Raw genomic sequence first — 12,536 nt, 5'->3', positions numbered from 1 at the left:
TTGTTTAACTCGTTTTATTGTTAAGATAAAGTATCAAGTGAGAGAGTCTAAGACTAATTCGCTAACCTAGAAATTATGCGATTAATACACACATTATTCCAGCTGGTTCATACAAATCACGTGACAGGTACTTGCCTCCCTTCGTCAGTGTAACCGCAGCAGAGGACATAAATACCCTTAAAATTAAGGGAAAGAACTTTGTATCTAATTATCTTGTTTTATTAGCTGTGTTCCTACTCGTTAATACTTAAGCAAAGGCTGCTGATTAACTGATTAAAGTATATTGAATATGAAGTGTCATTGTTCATGAAGAGAGCCGTTATGGGCTTCAGCGTTTCTGCCCATGAATTCAAATACTCACCCATCTCTCTCGAAAACAAAGAAAAGGTAGTGATCACATCAGTGCCCAGTGGACCATTTTCTGTTCTAGACCCTATTTTTGGTCATTGTAAAGTTGAAAATCAATTTAGTTAATTCATTTAGTCTCTTTTAAGATAGAAGGTATCATTCTTAATATTAAAACGAGTTAAATATTATACTCATTGAGTAGATTTGACAAAACTGATCAGACCAAAATGACCCGGCCTGATAAAGCTGGTCCAAAACCTGAAAGTGACTCGAACTTGCTTTAACCAAAACCCAAATTGACTCGACCCGACCCACGACCTGGAGCTTGCTTGACCAACCTAGCCCGAGATAAACCGGTCCAAAAAGACTCGGCCCACGACCCGAACCTTGCTTGACCACCTCCGTACCATCCTCACCTATCGCCCTCCAATGTGCCCCGCGAGATTCGCCTCTCCTTAGTCCTTATGCCCGCCAGATCTCCCATCCCCTTTCTTACCAGCCAGACACATCCACACCCGCCACCCGCCACCCATCGACCTTCCCCGTCCTTACAAACACAACCCCAGTTCCTCTACCACTGTCACTCCCTCAACCACCATGACACCACACTCTGACACCACCCCCTCCCTCGACCACCATGCCAATTGAGACCCCCGCTCCCGCCTCTTGAACACACCTGGCAACCACATTGCCCGCCCACCTTGAACGCCGCCCTATATTCGACACCACCATCGACGAGACGACCTCCCATCTGGCCTCCACCACCATCAACCCTCTCTAGCATATTCTTCATTATTCACTTAGGCCTTGTTTGGTTGCCTATCTAATTAATGAGAAAATTAAAATCCCATAAATAGTAAAAAATGGAGAGTGTTTGGTTGCTATTTTTTTGGCAAAATGTAGGCATTCAATTTTCCTAAGAGTTTTGAATGCCTACATGATGGAGGAGTTGAATTACCTACTCCCCCTAGGTAGTTGACAACTCCTATATCTGCAACCAAACAAGTTTTTCGGATTCACGTGAATTTGTATATAGGAAAATAATTCACGTGAATTGCATTTTCCGGTGTTAATCAAACTCCAAGATGAACCAAACGAGGTCTTAGTGTTCCATTAGTGTGCGGTATCACCAAAATGATCAGTAACATAATAAGGTATTCGTATATAATTAATGGACAGATTATGTTCCGTAACAAAAAAAATATATTTTAAAATAGGCACATCTGTTACAAACTTTAAATGAATCAAAACAAAAATAAAAAACCTACGAACTAACATAAAATTTGTATAATATATCTATGTAGGGTGTTATACAATTTTAATCTTAAGATAAATATATTAATTTTAAGACAGACATGTTTTCTAGTAGTGTAATCATTTTATTTTTTCACAAATTATAGAATGAAACGATTTTACATCATGCGACAGTTCATTTATTTTTATAGAAAAATCTATTCATTTACTTTAATAAATAAGTTATCTTTTTACAAAATAAAATTGTTCCGGGTGTAATTCCAGAGCAAGTATAGTTACCACCCTTGGCTTGTTGAATGATGTCTTGAGTTGGATTCTCCTTTGATCTCAATCGTTCCTCACGGCCTCTCCTGCAACAATGAACGAACTGAGGGCTTGGCTTTGTGCCAAGCGTACTCACTCCGACGCTCAAGTCAGTAAACTTAAGAGATAAGTTGTTACTTGGCTGAATGTGTATTGTAGAGAGATAAGGAAGATATTACCAGATGAATAGTGTATTTAGGTTTAGTTGTGGATTAGTTGGGATCCTTTCCTCAATGAAGGTTGAGGAGTATTTATAGGCTTTCACCTTTTGTCACGTAGTGGCCAAGTGGCCAAGTGGCTAGCAGGTGGAAAGACTGATCTACCCCTCGGCCGAGGGGCCTATGGCTGGCCGGCGGTTCCTGTTGACTCGCCGCCGAGGGGTCTTGGATATGAGTACGCGGATGTGTGTCCCGGCTGGCAGGTTACCATGCCGAGACCGAGGCTGACGGGCCGATGGGCTGCATCGGCTAGATTGTCCAAGTCGTTGACTTGCTGTGGATATCTTTGACCTTGCTCAATCATGTTGACTTGGTCAGTGGTGCAGAATATGCCCCATCAATTTGCCCCCAGCGTAGTCTATGCCGTGGTATGGGCTCCGATGTATGTTTGAGCGTATATTCTGCGCAAGTAATTTGTAAAAGATTTTCTGCATCGGCTTCTTCTGCGGCGGCTTCTTTTCCTCGGCCTGGTCTTTCTTAGGCCGTACCATATCCCCCCTCCACATGGATGCGTAAAGGGCATCCGATGTGGAAAAGAAAGTGACGCTGGCCGAGACCAGGGTTGAGAGTGCCGGTTGTTTTTGATTGCCCCCTGCCGGCGCTTTTTAGCTTGGTTGATTATGTGGCCGGTGGAGAGCAGATGCTTGGGAATTTGTTGATGAAGGTGAATAGGCAAGGAGATATGAATAGGCGTGTTGAAGACGCTTGGTCACTGTTGCATTGATTGACGTCTAACTGTTGCAACGATTGACATCCCGTGGTTGCATGTCCGACACGTGTCTGCACGCTGATTGGTTGACGCTTCATGGGTCGTTCTCTGATTGGTCCTTCTTCATGGGCTTTTCCCTATAAATAGGGCAGTTATCCCGTGAAATTGGCCACCAATTTCATTCTCTAAAATTTTCCTCTAAACTCTCAAGGGTTTTCTTTGTCTTCTAATCTTCAGAGTTGTTACTCCGGCGAGCGTTTTTTCAAGGTAAACAAACAAACTTCCTTCTTATTTTGTTAAGTAACTATTGCTATCATGTCTTCTGTCGACGTCGGGGCTAGTACTTCGCACGGGGGGTCCTAGGTCTCCTTCACCGAAGTTGATCCTCGAGTTTTGGAGGAATGGGATGACTCCGATGAGGTTGATGACGATTTTGGTGATGATGTCAAGAGGCTCGCCCTAATGAGGAGAGGCAGCGTGTTATGGATCACGGCGACGCTTGTAAGGTCCGCCTTGACTGTGCTTGGACCCATAAGCTTGCCCGTTGTTCCGGCGAGAGATTTTTCGAGGACCATTTCTCCTTTGGCGAGGGGTACGAGATCGTTATTCCTAGGGAGGGTCGGGCGGTCGTTGTTGTCCTCCACCGGGTCATACTTGGTGTATACATGCGGCATTTGGAGTACGGGCTCCGGTTTCCGCTAAATGAGTACGTTATGGCTATCATTAGAGCCATGAACGTTGCCGTTGCCCAACTACACCCGTTGGCCATGAGGACCATAGTCGGTTTTGTTTGGTCGTGTCTCTTCAAGGGAGAGGCCCCGACAAAGTGAATTTATTCCGCCGGCTTCATTATCTCCGCCATCGCACCCAACCGTGTCGGATGGTACAGTGTGAGACGGAGCATGGTTATGCTTCGTTGACAAACTTACCTCCCGCAAGGACTGGAGGGATCGGTGGGTGTACGTTAAGGTGCCGGATGACTATCGCCGCCTCGCTCCTTCCAAAGACCGGTTAATTTGCGGTGCGAGACTAAGGCGGAGCGTGACAAGTGGGTTTCATACAAGAAGCTCAAGATGGATGCCAGCCGTGTCTACCTTAACGCGGATGAGAAGCTGGCGATGAGGCTCTTTGAGACGGATGAGAGTGGGTTGCCGAGAAGATGGATTCCCCGACGCGAGATCATTCTTCGGGATGAGCCGCTTTGCTATGTCGGTCTCATACCGCCTAGCGGGGTGAGTGGGGTCGGTGCAAGGCCCATCATCGCTCTCAATGTTCTTGTTCTTCGAACTTTGATTTATTTCTTCCACCTAATTCCTGCTTTGTTTCCTTTGCAGACCGCTTTGGGCCGGACCTGTCTGAGAATATCCTCCGGAGAATGGGGCTGCACAAAGATAAGACCGTTGCTAAATTGCATCCCAAGGCTCTAACCCATGACCGCAGGACGTCGCCGAATGAGCTTATGGACCAGCCGGTGAGACGGCTTGAATGCGGTGGAAGCCAGTGCGAGGGTCGTTAGTCAAGTGCCGCGCCGTACGCGAAGGACAAAGTCTTCGGCGGTGGTGGCGCCGACATCAGTTCCACCCCCCATCCCTCCTGTTCAGAAGGAGACGGTGGAGATCGTTTACATCTCTAATGGGGATGATTCTGACGAGGAGGAGGGGTCTCCCCTTGTCCGTAAGAGAAAGCAGACAACCTTTACCGCCGCCGTTGCTTCGCCGCCGACGAGAGATGTGCCCTTCGGCCAAGAAGGTCAAGCACGGATCGATCTATCCGGTGGCTCGATTTAGCCGGTTCATCGCGCCGCCGATGATGAGCTCTTCGGCATGTCGATGTATGTTGATACCGATGCTTTCTTTAAATTTTGTAGATCCCGTCGATCGCCGCCGCTCGTTGAGCGGCAAGTGGAAGAGAAACCCGCGCAGTCGATGATCATGACGTCGCCATTGGGTCTTCATCCGAGAAGGTTTCCCTTTCCCCGACCCGCGAGACTAGTGATCGAAATGTCACCGTTGACCCTTCATCCCGAAGGTTTCCCCCTCCCGCTCGTGGCGCGAGGTGCGAGGTTGGTCGAGGAGCGGCGAGGTGGAACGAGCTGGCGGTGCTCGTATTATAGAGCAAGAGAAGGCCGTGGCTCAGTCCGCTCTTGAGCTTGATGTCACTAAGAAGGTGGCCGCGAAGGCGAGGCTGGATCTCCTCAATGAGCGAGAGGCTTAGGGGGAGGCCGAGAAGGCGCTCTTGGCCGAGAGAAAGCTCGGGGAGGACGCCGAAAAGGAGGTCCTTCGAGAGAGCCAAGGCCGAGGCCGCTGCGGCCGAAGTTGCAAAGTTCTTTGGAGAAGTGTGACCTTGTTCGAGGCATGCCGACCTTTATCTCCAAGCAGAGGAATGAATTTAGGAGCAAATTTCAGATCCGGGGAAGGTGATCCGGAGCAAGGAGGCCATCATCGGCAAAAGGAGGACGACATTGAGATGCTCCAAACCAAAATGCTCCCCGACCTATGTTCCGATTCCGGATCCGCCGAAGCATTGCCAGGGAAGTAATTGAGGAGCTTTTTCCTCTTGAAGGTTCCTTTCCGTGGGACAAATACGACAAGCTGTTTGACGATAAGCTCGAAGCTAAGGAGAAAGCCGTGGAGGAGAGGGTCAAGGAGGCGGCGAGAGTGAAGATAGAGCAAAAAGCGGTCGAGGAGGCGGCAGCTATCGCTGAGAAGGCCAAGACGGCCAAGGCGGAAGCCGATTGGGCAAGGGCAGTTGAGGCTGCCGAGGCTAAGGCTGGGGCTGCTGAAGCTGAGGCCGCTAAGGGAGCTACTGGGTTGCCCCTCGAAGAAGGTGCTGCTACCGCTGTTGATGGCGAGCAACGGCAGACATAGGGAGATGATATCCGTAGCCTTTTGTCTTTTGGTTTGTCCTTGTAATTTCTTGTAATTCGTTGAACATTTTTTTTTTTTTTTTTTTTTAATAAGAGCTCGTTTCTTCGCTCCGGCCTGGCCGAGGTTTTTACCTTACCTCTTTTTCTTGCGCTAGTGTTTCACCTCAATCGTACTTTTAGCGCCTCCGTCTTCGCCGGGTTGTCTTCTTACGTTATTAATTGAGTGTCTCTTTTGTTTCCGCCTCGGCTTGGCCGAGGCGGTCTAGAGTGCGTATCTCAATCGTGTTAACGCTTCTAAGGCATTTTGATTGCTTTGCGAGTATCAAATGCGATGGTCGTGATTGCCGCTCTTGTCGGTGTGTGAAAGGTGTGAGCCAAGCATCTACTTCTTCATGAATCGCCGTGGCGTCTACCACTTGGAGTGACTGCGATGGCGTCCAACCTCTTTGGGTGACTGTCGTGGCGTCTACTACTTGGGGTGACTGCGACGGCGCTTATTTCTTCATGAGACTGCCGTGGCGTCTACCACTTGGAGTGACTGCGACGGTGTCCAACCTCTTGGGGTGACTGCCGTGGCGTCTACTACTTGGGGTGACTGCGACGGCGCCTATTTCTTCATGAGCTCGCCGTGGCGTCTACCACTTGAGTGATCTGCGACGGTGTCCAACCTCTTGGGGTGATCGCCGTGGCGTCTACTACTTGGGGTGATGCGACGGCGCCTATTTCTTCACGAGATCGCCGTGGCGTCTACCACTTGAGGATGCGACGGTGTCCAACCTCTTGGGGTGATCGCCGTGGCGTCTACTACTTGGGGTGACTGCGACGGCGCCTATTTCTTCATGAGATTGCCGCTCTTGTCGGTATGACAGTGTGAGCCGACATCGCTATCGATAAAGATCGCCGCTCTTGTCGGTATGACAAAGTGTGAGTCGGCGTCACGCTTCCTAGTGACTATGGGAAGAGTGAACATTTTGATGGAAGACTTGGATGATTTTTTATTTAGGTAAAAACATGCGTCGGGGTGCCCACAGCTGTTTTGGACACCTCCGCCGCTACATAGATTATTCCCGAGATTACCAGCGTCCTAATGGCCTGTCGAAGGCACAACGTCCTAGTCAGCCGCTAGTTACATCCATGAGGTCGCCCTCCTGTTGTAAGGATAGACCTTTCCCTTTCTCTGATTTCTTGGCCACTTTGAGGGATTGCATGTTGCATCCTCTGGCGGCTATCTGGACGTTGACCACCTCGTCATTCTCGTCTTTGGAGACGAGCTTATGCGCTTCCCCCCGGTCCGAGACATACATCAGTGTTAGGGCCCGGATGGACATCACTGCGTCAGCCTCGCTCAGGGTGACTCGGCCTATGAGAACGTTGTAGGCGGACGAGCCGTCGATGACCACGAACTCAGCTAGGACATTTTTAGCCGCATTCTTTTCGCCGAACGTCACCGGGAGTCTGATTGATCCCAGTGGTACCAAGCCGGCCCCAGAGAAGCTGTATAGTGGGTTGGTGCAGGGGCTCAAGTCCTTGACTTTCAGGCCGAGGCTGAGGAAGCACTCCCTGAACATGATGTTCGTGTACGCGCTTTGTGTCAATCGGCACCTCTTGACCAGGTGGTTGGATATGTCCAAATTGACTACAAGTGGGTCGCTGTGAGGAGCGATGACTCCTTCGTAGTCCTTCCTTCCGATGGTTATATCGGGGATGTTGGAAGCGGGGATCGCTGTGTTGGGCACAAAGTTGATGGCCTGATATAGCTCGTTCAGGTGCCGTTTGTGCCCATGAGCGGACCCTCCATTCTCGTTGCCCCCGATGACAACATGGATCACTCCTATCCGTTCAAGACGGATTTCTTACCCGATTTGTCGGCGTCGGTCTTTTGGCCTTTGGCAACGTACTTGCCGAGGCTCCCCTTCCGGATCAGCTCTTCAATGGCATTCTTTAGATGCCGCGATCGTTGGTTAAATGGCGGTGTGGCCGTGGTACTCACGATCTTGGCTCGTGTCACCGTCACTTTTTGGCTTGGGGGTCTCTCCCACTTCGGCCCTCGCTTTTTGCCGAGGGCAAAGACCCGGCGGCCGATACGACGAGAGGGGTTTTATCACTATACCGCCCGGTGGTACGTTCCCGAACTCCACCCGGCGCCCGTCGAGTCCCGTCTCTGGCAGTTTGTCCGACCGTGACCTATTGTTCTCACGGCGTCTTTCGTCGGACCGTGACCCGTTGTTGTCACGGCGTCTCTCATCCGGGTTGTCCTCCCGGTGACTCTTCTTTTCTGAGTGCTCGGCCTCGCTGGGGCCTACCCAGGTCTTGTGATAGTCCTCTACCTTGATGGCCTGGTCGGCCATTTTTCTAGCGGCGTCTAAGTTCAGTCCTCCGCACTTGATGAGCTCATTTTTCAAGTCTCCCCTTGGGAGGCCCTTCATCAGCGCGAAGGCTGCCAATTCGGGATTAATTTCTCGAATATGTTGGACCTTTCCGTCGAACCTCTTCACATAGCTTCGTAGAGACTCGCCCCCCTCCTGTTTGATAGTTAGGAGGTCCGATGTCTCCACGGCCCTTCTCTTGTTGCAAGAGTACTGGGCTAGAAAGGCGTCTCTTAGGTCGGCGTAATAGTATACCGAGCCGTCGGGAAGCCCCTTGTACCAACTTTGAGCCATCCCATGCAAAGTTGTCGGGAAGACTCGGCACTGGACCTCATCGGGTGTTCCCATACCGACATGTAAGACTCGAAAGCCTCGGCGTGGTCGGCCGGATCACTTTGTCTCCCTTGTATGATAGAGGCGGCAACTTGAGCTTAGTTGGCACCGGACGTCCAGGACGAGGCGTTGAGGGGCCGTCCGACCGCGATCGAACGACGCGCGGCGATCGGCTCCTCGCATTCCTAATCCGGCTCCTCTCCTCGTAGCGGGAAGGACTTCTTCTCCGACTCGGACTTCTTCTCCAACTCGCCGAGTCGGACTCCTCGGGTTCCTTTGGGGTAAGCCTCGTTCGTGTTGCGGGGACGCTGTCCTCCCATGAGTGCGGGAAGGACTTAGGTCTACCACGCCCACTTTGGGCTCCCCGCGACTTGGTGGGTCGGCTTCTCCCGGTGCTCCGTTCAAATTTCTCTGAGTCACGTTTCGGCCCTGGTCTCCTGGATGGTTTCCGCCGCTCTTGTCGGCGTGACGGTGTGAGCGGGCGTATTACTAATTAGGTCCAGGACCATCTTTAGTTTTGCTATGTCAACCACGTGTCCCATGATGGTGACTGGTTGGTGGCGGCGACGTGTCCGGCATTATCGGCATCCCAAACTCCGGTTGGATTACTCCGCCGGTGGAGGGCCGCACGACTCTGCAATTGTTGAAAGTGTCATCGTGGTAAAATGCGGTTTCGTCGGTCACGACCGCGTCTTGTTGTTTTGACATCTTCTTAGCTTTTTGGGTGGGTTTTTGTTTTTTTTTTTTTTGTTTTGGGAATGAATGTGACTAGCTTCTAGTGTCTTCCCCATAGACGGCGCCAATTGTTCCGGGTGTAATTCCGAAGCAAGTATAGTTACCACCCTTGGCTTGTTGAATGATGTCTTGAGTTGGATTCTCCTTTGATCTCAATCGTTCCTCACGGCCTCTCCTGCAACAATGAACGAAGGCGAGGGCTTGGCTTTGTGCCAAGCGTACTCACTCCGACGCTCAAGTCAGTAAACTTAAGAGATAAGTTGTTACTTGGCTGAATGTGTATTGTAGAGAGATAAGGAAGATATTACCAGATGAATAGTGTATTTAGGTTTAGTTGTGGATTAGTTGGGATCCTTTCCTCAATGAAGGTTGAGGAGTATTTATGCGCTTTCACCTTTGTCACGTAGTGGCAAGTGGCCAAGTGGCTAAGAGGTGGAAAGACCGATCTACCCCTCGGCCGAGGGGCCTATGGCCGGCCGGCGGTTCTGTTGACTCGCCGCCGAGGGGTCTTGGATATGAGTACGCGGATGTGTGTCCCTACCTGGTGGTTACCATGCCGAGACCAGTGGACGACGGGCCGATGGTCAGATCGGCTAGATTGTCCAAGTCGTTGACTTGCTGTGGATATCTTTGACCTTGCTCAATCATGTTGACTTGGTCAGTGGTGCAGAATATGCCCCATCAAAAATCATCTCACAATATACAATCATCCCCAAAAAAGTTTTTTTTAATGTACATATAGTTGTAAACTACTCCCTATCATATGTCCACACTCCACAAGCGAGACCTTGATCCCAAAGGCATCTTGTACCGAGAAAGTCCTTGTCAGCCGAACATGTTGGTCATATTTAAACGAACCGTCCAGCAACAAGTAACAGTAGCTTAAACCCCGATATAAACTAAAAAGGTTAAACATAGAGATTTTGTGAATTACAAGTAATATTATTCCTTGCATCCCCAAGATTATCCGATCAAAATAGGGGACTTAAATACCGTCTTCATTAGTCGAACTGCCAAAATAGCTGTACATCGGATTCTGCTTCATACATAGTACGGTGTATTTATTAATCAATTAGTCTCATTGTAGATAGATATATCCGTATAAAGATGTAGACGGGTCAAATATATCACCACTTTTATATTAAGACAATCCCTACCATCTCACTTGTTCTTTGTTTTATTATGAAAATTGTGACATATTTGACCCGCTTACAACATTAGACGGATAGTCTCCATCTAGAGTGAGATTTTGTGTTTATTAATTACATCTCGTAGGAGTAAATAATATTGTTGCTCTAGGAAAACAGAGTCTACTTTGCCCACTATGATAGTACAATTAGCAAGGAATTAGCCAGAGATTACGAGTTAGGCCATGTTTTTTTTACAGTTAAAAGGAGTTGAATTGAACTGAACGGAACGGAATTTAATAGAGCTAAGTTGAATTGAATTGTACTGAACTGGATGAAATTGAGTTGAACTTAATGGAGACGAAGTAAGAATAAATTTAGGAAGAAATGAGATGAACTGAACCGAATGAATTTGAACTGAACTAAGTAAAACTGAGCTGAATTAAAATAAACTGAAATTAAGTTAGAAAGAACAGCGGACTCCGTGAAATTTTTTCATTAGAAGTCCATTCTTTATTTGAAAAGCCAATAACACAAATATTAGGGTGTAAATAGTTAAGCACGCTTAACCAGTCTTCCGCTCTTCATAATCGATTTGGTTAAAGCTCAACTCGAGCTTGGTTTGACGTAGTCTAGGTCTAAGCGAGCCTAGACTTCCAGATTTAGACCAAATATAAACCGATTATGAGATAAGTAATGTAAATGTTGTGATCTTCTAAAAACAAATTTGACGTTGAATTAAACCAATGAGCTAGTATATGTCGTAGGCAAATATATTCAATATGGAGTCATGCTCACGACTTTCTTTTTGATCTTTTATTCAACATTCGACTCTACCAATTTATATTTTGCTTTCAACAGTCATCTAAATTGACAAGGTTAACTTGTAAAAAATTCGATAAAATAGTACTACAATTAGCAAGAAATTAGCCAGAGATTACCAGATAGTCTCCCCTTCAGACTTGTCATTTTAGTCTGAAATAATAATACGGGGTTTTGTAATTATTTGACAGACAAATATGGCCATTTCGGGAAAACAAGTTACCAACTTACCATAAGTTGTAACCTGGCTAAACCACTATGATTACACTTAACTATAAAATGGTTACAAAATTCCGTCTTATTATTTCATACCAAAATAACCGTCTTAAGTAAGAATTTGTACTATAATGAATATATGCATAAAGTGGTACAAGAATCACAAGTTTTTGGCAAGTTCATGAATCTTGCAAAGATGCACATAGGAATGGGGAGCAAAAGTTATGGGAATGGCGCCCATATCACCTAAATACATTGTACTCCGACCTCCGTACTCGCAAGTTATTAATCTCATTTATCCACTCAACCAAATGGAGTAGACCATACAAGTTACGCAGTGTCCCAAACATGGTCGGTCACATCCTCCATTCTTAAATCCTCCTATGGAGGGCTCCCTAGCTCCTCACATATGTAATCATACATTATATGTGGTCCCTTGTGGTATCCTATCAATTCGTCTTATTTGTGACGGTCACAAGCTTGTGAATTGTCACCTCTCATAATTTTCTCTCATTTGCTCTTTCACTTGCCTCTCCCACTTGCCTCTTTGTCTCACGTTACAGGCTTGTGACGGATTTTGTCCGTTACAAGTGAGAATTTATGGGTACCTTAATTAACATGGGATTTTCACTATATAAAATTTAAGTTATTACAGTTCAATGAAGGTCTCCAATTTATAAGTGAATGTAGCTCTATCAAAGTACGTAGCTTGACTTAAGGGATAAAATAAAAAGCAATAAATAATTTATATGAGTATTATAATATCTATCGTCACGTGCAGTTTTTTAGGCTACAAGTCTGAAGTCTATGAGGTATTGTAATTTCACAAATTCTTATTTGTGACGGAAGGTATCCGTCACAAATAAGAGACGGATACCATATCCCCTCACAAATTACCCATTTGCCTTGAGTGGGGGAAGCACATGGGGGGACCCTCCTTTGTCCCCTCTACCCATTTCCTCTCACAAACTACCCGTCGCAACCCGCGACCCGTCGCAAGCAAGACTTACACTTGTAATTTATCATTGGAGGGTGATATAATTTAAAAGCTTGGTTGCTTTGAAAAAGATGCGGCAAGACATTAGAGAGGTTTATAAAATTTGAGTTCTACTTCCAAATAAATTAGACAAAGACATCTAATCTCAGCAGGTGAAACATGAAGTTATATATGCTCTATACTGCCTAAGGCTTTGTTTCTTCTAACTAAATTTCAATTAATTTCAGTTTTGCTCAGCTTTA

The sequence above is a fragment of the Silene latifolia genome, chromosome 10 (genome assembly GCF_048544455.1).
Source record: "Silene latifolia isolate original U9 population chromosome 10, ASM4854445v1, whole genome shotgun sequence".
NCBI classification, from domain to species: domain Eukaryota; kingdom Viridiplantae; phylum Streptophyta; class Magnoliopsida; order Caryophyllales; family Caryophyllaceae; genus Silene; species Silene latifolia.
Note: the sequence above shows the minus strand (reverse complement) of the source record.